A 10,777-nucleotide genomic window follows, 5' to 3' on the forward strand; every position below is an offset into this window, starting at 1 on the left:
AAACTGTTTGAATCGAATGACGTTTTAAATGTCGTTGAAACAGAAAGTTTAGTGGATGAGTTGAATGTTTAACCTTTCTGATCCATTTTGTCCGTTTTTCATTTTTCTATAGAGAATGGACTGTGTCCTCTGGGAAATAATAAAATTTTACTGATACTTCAACGTCTCGGGGTCGAAATTGTGCATTAGAGCACTCTCGAATACAACAATATTTTCTCGATCGAGACATGATAAAAAATAATAATTTTATTTTGTTAAATAATGCGAAAAGTAATAATTCTCATATGCGCCTGCTTCAAATTGCACCTAGGAAGTTTTGAAATTGGCCGCATAGTGACACTGTAGACGCTGCGCACGGTCCCTATAGCCGGAAACGCACCTCCGTGAACTTGGCCAACCGATTCTGGATTCTTGACTTTTTTTTAATGCTATCGTTATGGCCTCTGCATACTGCGCGCGATGAGCGATGAGCGACGAGCGATAGCCAATGAGAGCTCTACTTCTCTTTTCATAGTTTCTTTTCTTTTTAATTTTTTATAGCGCGCAGTATGCAGAGGTCATTAGTCGGCCATCTGTCGGTGTTTGTGGGATCAAAATTAACGTCTGTCGGAAATTACTTAATTAGAAAAATTAAAAACAAAAATCGGTGTGAAGTTAGCCAATTTTTTTTCAATTTTGAGGTATCATAATTTCTCAAAAGTCTAATCGAAGCGTAATCGTTTGTCGGTCACAAATTTCAAGATAAAATATTTGTCGGATGGCTGTTCATTAAAAAAATATGACAAAAATCATTTTTTGCCCTGTTAGCTGACTTTTCCAAATTGCAAGTAATACGAGTGTATTAGAGTTGTAATACGAGTGTAATACGATTAATACGAGTGTAATACAAGTAATACGAATTGCAAGTAAGTCTTGCAATAATATTGCAAGACTACCATAAATTATTGTGCTTTTTGAGTATTCCAAGAATTCGTGCGCTCGCAGCGCGTGGTATTCTCGCGTCACTTCATGTGATCGCAGCGCGTCGCACAGTTCGCGTTGTACTTACTTGTTGAGGTTGTTGTGGGGTCTAGCCGCCGGGGGTGAAGTAAGAGGGGGGCGCCCCATGCTTACACATGGGGCCGACTGATTGTTACCAACTATCACTATGAAATAATCGACATAATTAATATATGGTTTTGGACAGTTTTTTTCACGTCTAATAATAAAAAAATGCATTTTTAACAAATTGACGATCTTAGGAAATATTCTTATTAATTTATAAAATTATTTTTGATAATTTTTTATACCTCAATTTGCGTCATACGAATTGGCAACGGCGCAAATCACGTTATGCGATAGCGGTCAGATTGGCGGTAGTGTCGCCGAGCTTTAGAGCCTTTAGAGTACGCATCCCATACATAACCTCAAAATCACCAAAACTTTCAAAATCAACATCAACACTTGTCAACGGAAACCCTTGTACAGGGTTACCGATTGTGAGTATAGGTAAAGTAGGGAGTGTCCGTGCCGTCTACGTTGTTGCCGTGTTCCACGGCGTAATATTTTGCGTACTCGATTTTACAGCGAATTCTCGATTAAAAACTTGAACAACTCTAAAACGGTGCTGTAAATTCTAATTTCGGAAATGCTACAAGATAATCTGATATTTCATCAAACCGTACCAATTTTTTCAGCTCTGTGGTAGCATTTTTTTAGGAAATATATCTAAAAAACTGAAAATGGTCGGAAAACTGAAAAATGGTCATGTAAAACGCGCATTAAACACTTTGACTTTCCGAATTTTTTTCTTAAGAACGGTACTGTGAATCGCCTTCAAATTGCACAGAGCGTTCAGCGAAGGGGTCATAATCACACAGAAAAAAATTCAGCTTGGTGGTAGCATTTTGAGCTGGCTCCATAACAACCTTAAACAAGCGCCGCTCTACGAGTAAATTTCGTGCGACGTACTGCGGGATAGCGCTGCTGTGCGACAGTGCAAAATACAGAAATTTTCTTGATGATTTTTATAAAATTCAGTACTCGAAGGTTTTTGGTTTTGCTCATTAGAAATTGAAATTAAAAATTCGGAAACTCCAATTCTGCGATATAATATGGTAGACAAAATACATCAAGTTTTTTTTGATGATTATGAAACTGGGTACTTAAAAGTTTTTCGGGTAACTAACTACGAATCTGAATCTCAAATAAAAAATGTGGATTAAAACAGAATTACAAGACCGTACATTCAATATTCTTAACATTCCAATAGGTATTAAAAGAAAATTTTATGGCGGTGGAAAAATTTCCTAGAATATTTATCCGTAAAATATATCTTGAGCTCACGTCAGTCCTGAAAGGTTGAATCGAAAAATTTAATTCACATGACTTGCTAAAAAGGACATTTACACAAGCGTAGATTTATTTTTCTCATCTAAGTCATGGTATGGACCGGATAGCTGGTTTAATCAACTTCAATTTGCTTTTTTTAAAACTTCGCTAGGACCATTTTTTGCTGAGATGTTGAACTTTGAATCAAGAAGGACTTTTTTGTCTTTGATCGACGATATCTCGGCAACCAATGGTCGCACAGGAAATTCAAGGGCAGTTCTGAAAACTGGAATGAATGTCCTACAAGGTTCCGTTGCGAGATCTTGAAGACGATTTTTTTCTTCCATCCTTGACGTGCTTTTAAAAAGCAGGAAAAAAGGTAATTTATGGTTTTCCAGAAAGTTAATAGCCAAATTTCAAATAATCATGAAATGACTGATGTTGAGTATGCCATTTACAAGTCAATATACCCCCAAAAACCCTGCGAAGTTACATTTCGATCTAACCAATCGTTTCCTCGTTGCAACCGGTCAAACATTTAAAAAAATGTAAGGGTCACGTTTTTTACGTTAAACGAGTCATGACAAAAATGAATAATAAAAAATTTCTAAATTTTTTCCACAAATAAATTTCAAATATACAAAAAAAAATTTCCGAAAGTTTTTGATTGAAAATTGATTTCTTTTCTTAAGACTTCCAACATTGAGGGCTTCTGAAAAACCATAAATTACCTTTTTTTCCTGTTTTTTAAATGCACGACAAGGATGGAAGAAAAAATTCGTCTTCAAGATCGCAACGGAACCTTGTAGGACATTCATTCCAGTTTTCAGAACTGCCCTTGAATTTCCTGTGCGACCATTGGTTTCCGAGATATCGTCGATCAAAGACAAAAGAGTCCTTCTTGATTCAAAGTTCAACATCTCAGCAAAAAATGGTCCTACCGAAGTTTTAAAAAAAGTAAATTAAAGCTGAATAAACCAGCTATCCGGTCCATATCATGACTTAGATGAGAAAAATAAATCTACACTTGTGGAATTGAAAAAATAGCATAAAAATTTGCAAATTTTTTTCTCGCACTTTTTTTCAAAATTGCGTAGAACATGTAGCTCTGTATTTTTTTCGCCATAAGATCTTGAAATTAGAAACTTGAAGCTTCAAAATGCGTTTTTTTAGACCTCGATACGACCATTTTTCACTGAAATACAACATTTTGAAAAATCACTAAAAATTGGGAAAAATCTTTTGACCCTTCAATTTTTTTCGTTAGTGCAGTATGGAAGACATTATTTGATCTGTAAATTGAATACTAATATACAATAGCCTCGGAAAGAAGGAAAAAAAATTGACACATAAGCCAGATTTAAAAAGTCCATGTTTCTCCAATCATGCAGAAAAGTTGATATTTAAATAAAAGTTCTTGCTTACAGGCGTGTCTTCTTCTTACTGGACATAGCTACGGCTTTGCGTAGATTTTTTTTTATCATTTAGAACCATTTTGTGGGGCGGCGCGATCAATTTTTTTTTTACCCATATTAAGAGCCACCCTAGTGTATATATCATGAACCTTGTTCAGATTCAAAAGATTGATGAATTTAAACAAGGTTCAATTCCAGCTACATATTTCCAGATTATTATTTACAAATACATCAGTTTCTACTGATTCAGAATCTTTTTCCATATATCAATTGTTCTCCGTATCATTCTACATCAAAATTGTCCATCCGGATTGATATAAAACAAATTGTATTCTTAACCCTGTTGAGTACTATTATATACATTAAATTTGATAAATGGGTAATGTCAACTTTTTTCTGAATAGGTCTCACTTCAATTTAGATATACGTAAGGAGGAAAAGTCTTACTTTCGTTCAGGCAGTGTTGCCAACTCCTACGGACCGCCCCCCCCCCCCCCCAAAATCCATCTGAAATCCCCCTAAAAACCCCTATTTTTGAAGAAGCGCTATATTCCTTCGTAACATTGAATATTGCTTAAAATTATACTTTTAAATAAAAATAAACATTTTTATAATGAATTTTCTTATAATAATCTAAAAAATATTCCTGTAATGAAAATTTAATGAAAATATCGGAAAATAAAAACATTGAACAAAAAACATTTAGTGAGAATTAAATTATCATTTAATTTACACCATGTAATTTTCACAATGGAATAAATATGTAATATTACTCATTTATTTTTCAGTATCGTTTTTTTTTTTTTTTTATTAATTTATTCAAGATCATGATCTATTGTAACAAAGGAAACATTGCTTTTACATTCGTCGTTTCATAGGCTCGAAAAAACACATCACAAGAAAGATATACCGTTGCAGTTTGGTTGGTTTATTTCTTAAATCACGAATGGCAATATTATTTAATTAGGGTTTGATACTTAATGTCTCTTGGAGTAGCCCAATTGGTTCGAATCTTGCCACCTGACGTCGAGCTGGAGGCTGCACCCGGCCGGGGATTGAATGCGAAGATAATCTGTCACGCCCAGAGTCCGACGGTGGCAAATATTCCGATGATTCGGTCTACTCTCCGTGATAATCAAAAACCAACTGAAATAGGAGCGATCGATAAGGATCTCCGTACGCCCGGAAATCCCCCCCTACTCTCGCTCGCGGTCCCGAGCGCGACATTTAAATTTCGCTCGCTCATTACATTATCCCCCTTCTTTTAGAGAGGGTGAATACAACCGGAAGTAAAAGAACGATATTTATGAGATCCATCCACGCTACAACCATTCATACTGACGCCATCCCACTAAGGATCTTGTCCTAACAAAATATTTAGACCCACACATACCGAATATCAACATACCAAGGAGGCGAGTCAAGTCATATAATACATTACTCTAGTGACACAACACACGTCGAAGGAAGAGCAATCCGTGCATGGATTGACCTCTGTACACTAGAATGAAGAGAAATATGAAAAAGTAACATCTCAAGATTTATCTCTGTAGAGTCAATTACAGGTTTTACAAAGAAGCATTATTTATTATCAGAATCATTGTTATGGGCAATCAACACGTCATTTCGGGGATGATATTTTCGCAAACTCGTCCTGTTATATGTTCCGAGAATTTTATTAGTATTTGGATATCCAAGAACGAACGCGTTTGGGCCAATGACATTGACTATTTCATAGGGCCCCTCGTAGAGATGAAAAAATTTATGGGTCACCCGATCGGAGTTACTGGAAAGGTGTGGTACTCGCAACAAAATAAGATCACGAACGTATAAATTCAGGCCCGATTTCGTCTTTTGTTGCCTGAGTCGCGATTCAAAACTTTTACGGAGACGTTCTTGTGCGAACACGATCCGTCGTTCGTGAGGAGTGGTTCGCTCAATCGGGAAAGAAATTACCTCAGATATCTTATCCTGCGCGGTGGTACCATAATGCAATTCATAAGGAATACAGCCCGTACTCGCATGAGTCGTATAATTAAGGAGTTTTTCGATTCGGGGAACAAATCGTGCCCACTTGGTGTGCTGCTCAGCGCAAAACGTACGGAAAAATCTACCTAATTCGCGCATAATCCGCTCGGTTGGGTTGGACTGAGGATGGCGTATAGAAGAGTGGATAACCCGAATGGTGGATCTCTCTAATTCCGTTTTCCAGGCGGCGGATGTGAATTGGGAACCATTGTCGGCAAGAATTCGTTTTGGCTTTCCAATATTAGGGATATAATCATCAAAAAGTTTCTTTAAGACAACACGCGTAGTTGCTCTCTTGATAGGATATAACCGAACTAATTTTGAAAAGGCATCGAGAACGACGAAAATATATTGGACCCCGCCAGATGACTTAGGTAACGGGCCGTAAAAGTCTACCGTGACCAAATCATGGGGCGCATCCGATTTGACGAAACAATATTCCCCTTCAACAGAGCGATTCAAATATTTGACTCTTTGACACAAATCACACGTTAAGACGTGACGTTTTACGTCTCGTGTCATTCCTTTCCAATAGAAGAATCGTTTGAGGTGACATAAGGTTTTAAAGACACCCACGTGGCCAAGTCTACTATGCTCACACTGAATGAGACGATCTTGTATGGATTTGGGGACGATAATCGACCAGTTCTGACACGTGGATCTTCGATGAAACCAGATGTCTTTATATTTGATATACGTTTCCGGGTCCAAATTCAATGATTGTTCCTCTAAATCGTGAATTGCGGGATCACTTTGCTGAAGGGCGCTTAAATTCTTCAGATTTTTTCTCAATATCGGGTCCACATCAAGATTACAAATCAAATAAAGCGCATCAGCCGAGCGATTTTCTTCCGGATTGAAATCGCACAATTGGAGCGCCGAGATCAAAATTGTATCTGGATCGTCCTGATAAAATTTTCCGTTCGGATTACGGCTGAAGAAATCAGCTACTTCATTATCTTTTCCTTTACAGTGGCAAATTTGAAATTCGTATTCTTGTAAATACAACGACCATCGGGTTAAACGCGCAGTCTGAAATTGAGTTTCTCGAAGAAAAAGTAGACTTTTATGATTGGTAATTATCTCAAACGGCTGGCCCACCAGATAAACCCTGAATTTTTGGACCGAATAAACCACAGCTAACAACTCCTTTTCGGTTGTAGTGTAATTTATTTCGGCAGTATTCAAGCATCGGCTGGCAAGGGAAATGATACGATGATTATTCTCATCATCTATCTGATAAAGAATACCACAAATTCCTCGATCTGACGCATCGGTCTGAACTTTAAACGGGCGATCAGTAAAATAATGTAAAAGCTCAACACAACCCACGAAATTGTTTTTCAATGTTTGAAATGCTTGTGAATGCTCGGCGGTCCAATTCCAAGAAGTGTCGCCCCTCAACAAGGATCGAAACGGATCAACATACTTTGCATGGCACACACTAAATCGACGATAGTAATTGCATAACCCCAAAAATTTTTGAACTTACTATGAGGTACGTCGAAATTGCTAATAATATCAAGCTTAGTAGGATCCGGTACAATACCCTGAGACGTAAGAACGAATCCCAGGAAAGGAACCGAGGATTGACACAGTAACATTTTATTTAACTTCAACGTGAAATTATGTTTAAGTAGTTTTTTGAACACACGTTCGAGATGAGATAAATGCTCGTCAAAGTTCACCGATGTAATCAGTAGATCATCAATATATGTAGTGACAAAATCGTTAAATTCATCCCCCATTGCAATAGTCAGAGCCCGAATGAAGGCGCTACCTGCGGTTTTTAGTCCGAAAGGAACACGGCGAAATTGGTAGAGCGTACTCCCGTGCAAGAACGCGGTAAAATGACGACTTTCAGAAGCGAGCGGTATTTGCCAATACCCACAAGTAAGATCTACTGTTGACATTATTTTTCGACCACGGTGTTTTTGCATTAATTCCTCAATGTGGGGAGGAGACTCATTATCCCCCTCTATGGCGTCATTCAAATAACGGGCGTCCAGACATACCCTCACACGGCCATCATTTTTCTTCACTATTCTAAGCGGGTTACAGTACGGACTCACGGATCTTTCAATAACTCCTGCTTCTAGCATAAGTTTTATTTCGCGATCAACCGCATCTCGTAACGCGATTGGAACCGGATAAGAACGGCGAATAAATGGGTTTGATTTTAGCGGTTTAATGTAATGTTGGTACACTGACACACAGCCGGGTTTATCCGAAAACAAAGATTTATATTTTCCGATCAATTCGAGAATCTTTTGACTCTCAGTCGGTACGAGACATGTTAGCTTACGCGCGACTGAGTCAAGATCTTCGGAAACCCTTTTCTCCTCACTTGATAATTCTCTAGCAATTGGGGCTACCATATTATTACACACGATACCTTCTCTGTCATTAATCAGAGGAACACTATTCGTTTGACTATTGTTCTTTTTACATACTTCACCAATTTGTTTAAGTGGAGTTTCTTTCGACAAATGACCCCACCCATTTGACGTATTCTTATCTATCGAAACATTTTTATTTTTTGAACTACATATTTTTTTTATGGTCATATCTGCCAACGGTGCTGTGGCGGCCACGCTCGCCGATTCCAGTTGGACATTCGAAATTTCTTTATTTTTTATCTCATCGTTTCGCTGGTATTCGTTTCCACTCAACATCCGTATTAACCTGATATCAATACTATTGCCGATAATCACCGACACAAGCCTCTCTACCGGATTTGTATCAAACGAAACCATGATCCGACTAAGCGCAACTCCGTTAATATATATTTCTTTCGTATCATAAAAAATTCGCGCCGCGTGTCGATCCAACCAATCATTCCCTAATATAATATCCGACGATAAATATGGTATTACTAAAAAGATCTCTAAGAAGGTATAATTATCAATTTTTACCGGGGACCTGATTTGTCGTTTTACTGATGTCTTCTTTTGCGTCACTGCGGTCGTAACATAAATGTTGCTCACCGGCATTTCCATTAACGTACCACTTGCTACGAGCTTCTTATAAAAATCTTCCGAAATACATGTCACCTGACTTCCGGTATCAATTAATGCTTTTACCTCAAAATTTCTAATTTGTATTGGCAATCGCGGGCAAGGAGGGATACTAACATTTGGCTGATACGGTCGCGCTATATTTCCGATAACTTCATCGTTAAGGCCCTCTACAAAATCATAAAATCGTTGACACGACACTGGACCCTTTTGAGCCATGTCCTGATTTAGTTTAAAGACGATGTGATATTTTTCGTCATATTCTGTCTATTTTTCTGATTGGTGTGTTGAAAATTTTGGGGTTGATTACTAGTAAGATTTGGTGGCGGAAATCGGACGTCCGGGAGGCCATTCATATTTTGATGATAGTATGAATTATACCCGTAATTATTTTGATAATTCGGTTGAAGTTGTTGAGGTGCATTATAATGTTGACCATTACGATTATACGATCGAGTATTTTTCTTTTTCGCTTGGTTTTGGCCTTCCTGTAGCCCGATTCGACTAATGTTGTCGGTCGTATTATTCTGCTTATAAGTTGCGGTTTGATTGCTATTATTTTTCCAATCACGATTTCTATCGAACTCACTCTCTCGATTGACAGTATCCAATTGGGTGAGTGTTTGTGCTACACGATTTGTGTCCCCATAATCAACAGCTACTAATGCGGTTTGGATTTTTATAGGGAATTGTTGAATAATCTTGAAATTTATTTCATAGTCAGATAATGGAGGTTGAAAATGTTTTGAGTCTTGAATTTGCTTGAAAAAATACGATTGTAGCGAGCCCTCCTTCCACCTATATCGACGCGCATTCCATTGATCCTTCAAGCGCACTTGAACCGGGATCGAATAAAATTCTTTATAAAATTCTGATTTGAAGTTCTCGAAATTCGTGAATTCTATTTTTGTTGATATTGTACCACACCTTTACGCGATCTTCAATCAAGCTTTCTATAACAAGCATTTGGTGCTCCGGACGAACGTTCTTAAATTTTAAATACCGATCAATATCTTCAATAAATTCACGCGGATTATCTTCTTCACAAAATTTGGGCGGTTTTGTATTGATGTGTAAATATTGTAGATGATTTACCAAACCGTTGACGAGTTGATCTCCCATACCAATGTTTTGATGAATTTCAGCATTTCTATTATTCGGAGGAGAATCTTGATTATTCGGCCTCAGCGTGCTTCGTAGTTCGCTCTGGCTCCGTTCCAATTCTCTCCTCTCTTCCATGAGTTTTCTCCGCTCTTCTCTCAACTGCTCCAACAGCTCATTTACTTCCTCACGGATTCCCTCGTTCTCCGGCATGGTATCAATATTTCTATTACAATTGAATATACTATTAGAATCGTTACTTTGAATTATTTGAGTCGCCACTTGTTTCTGATCCGCTCTTAATCTCTTACGGCAAGGCGATTCTCCCAGTGGGACACCTCGTTTAATGGACGCTCGAGTGAGCTTCGGCTGAACAACAATTTTTTCTGTTCTATTCGCGTTAAGAGATGTACGAATATTTTTCTGTACAGCGACAACACTTTTTTTCCACGCGACGACATAAGCTGTATTAGCTCGTGCCACTAGTTGGGCGCCATTTGTAATTTTACTCATTTATTTTTCAGTATCTTTTTTTTTTTTTTTTATTAATTTATTCAAGATCATGATCTATTGTAACAAAGGAAACATTGCTTTTACATTCGTCGTTTCATAGGCTCGAAAAAACACATCACAAGAAAGATATACCGTTGCAGTTTGGTTGGTTTATTTCTTAAATCACGAATGACAATATTATTTAATTAGGGTTTGATACTTAATGTCTCTTGGAGTAGCCCAATTGGTTCGAATCTTGCCACCTGACGTCGAGCTGGAGGCTGCACCCGGCCGGGGATTGAATGCAAAGATAATCTGTCATGCCCAGAGTCCGACGGTGGCAAATATTCCGATGATTCGGTCTACTCTCCGTGATAATCAAAAACCAACTGAAATAGGAGCGATCGATAAGGA

The sequence above is a fragment of the Venturia canescens genome, chromosome 7 (genome assembly GCF_019457755.1).
Source record: "Venturia canescens isolate UGA chromosome 7, ASM1945775v1, whole genome shotgun sequence".
NCBI lineage: Eukaryota > Metazoa > Arthropoda > Insecta > Hymenoptera > Ichneumonidae > Venturia > Venturia canescens.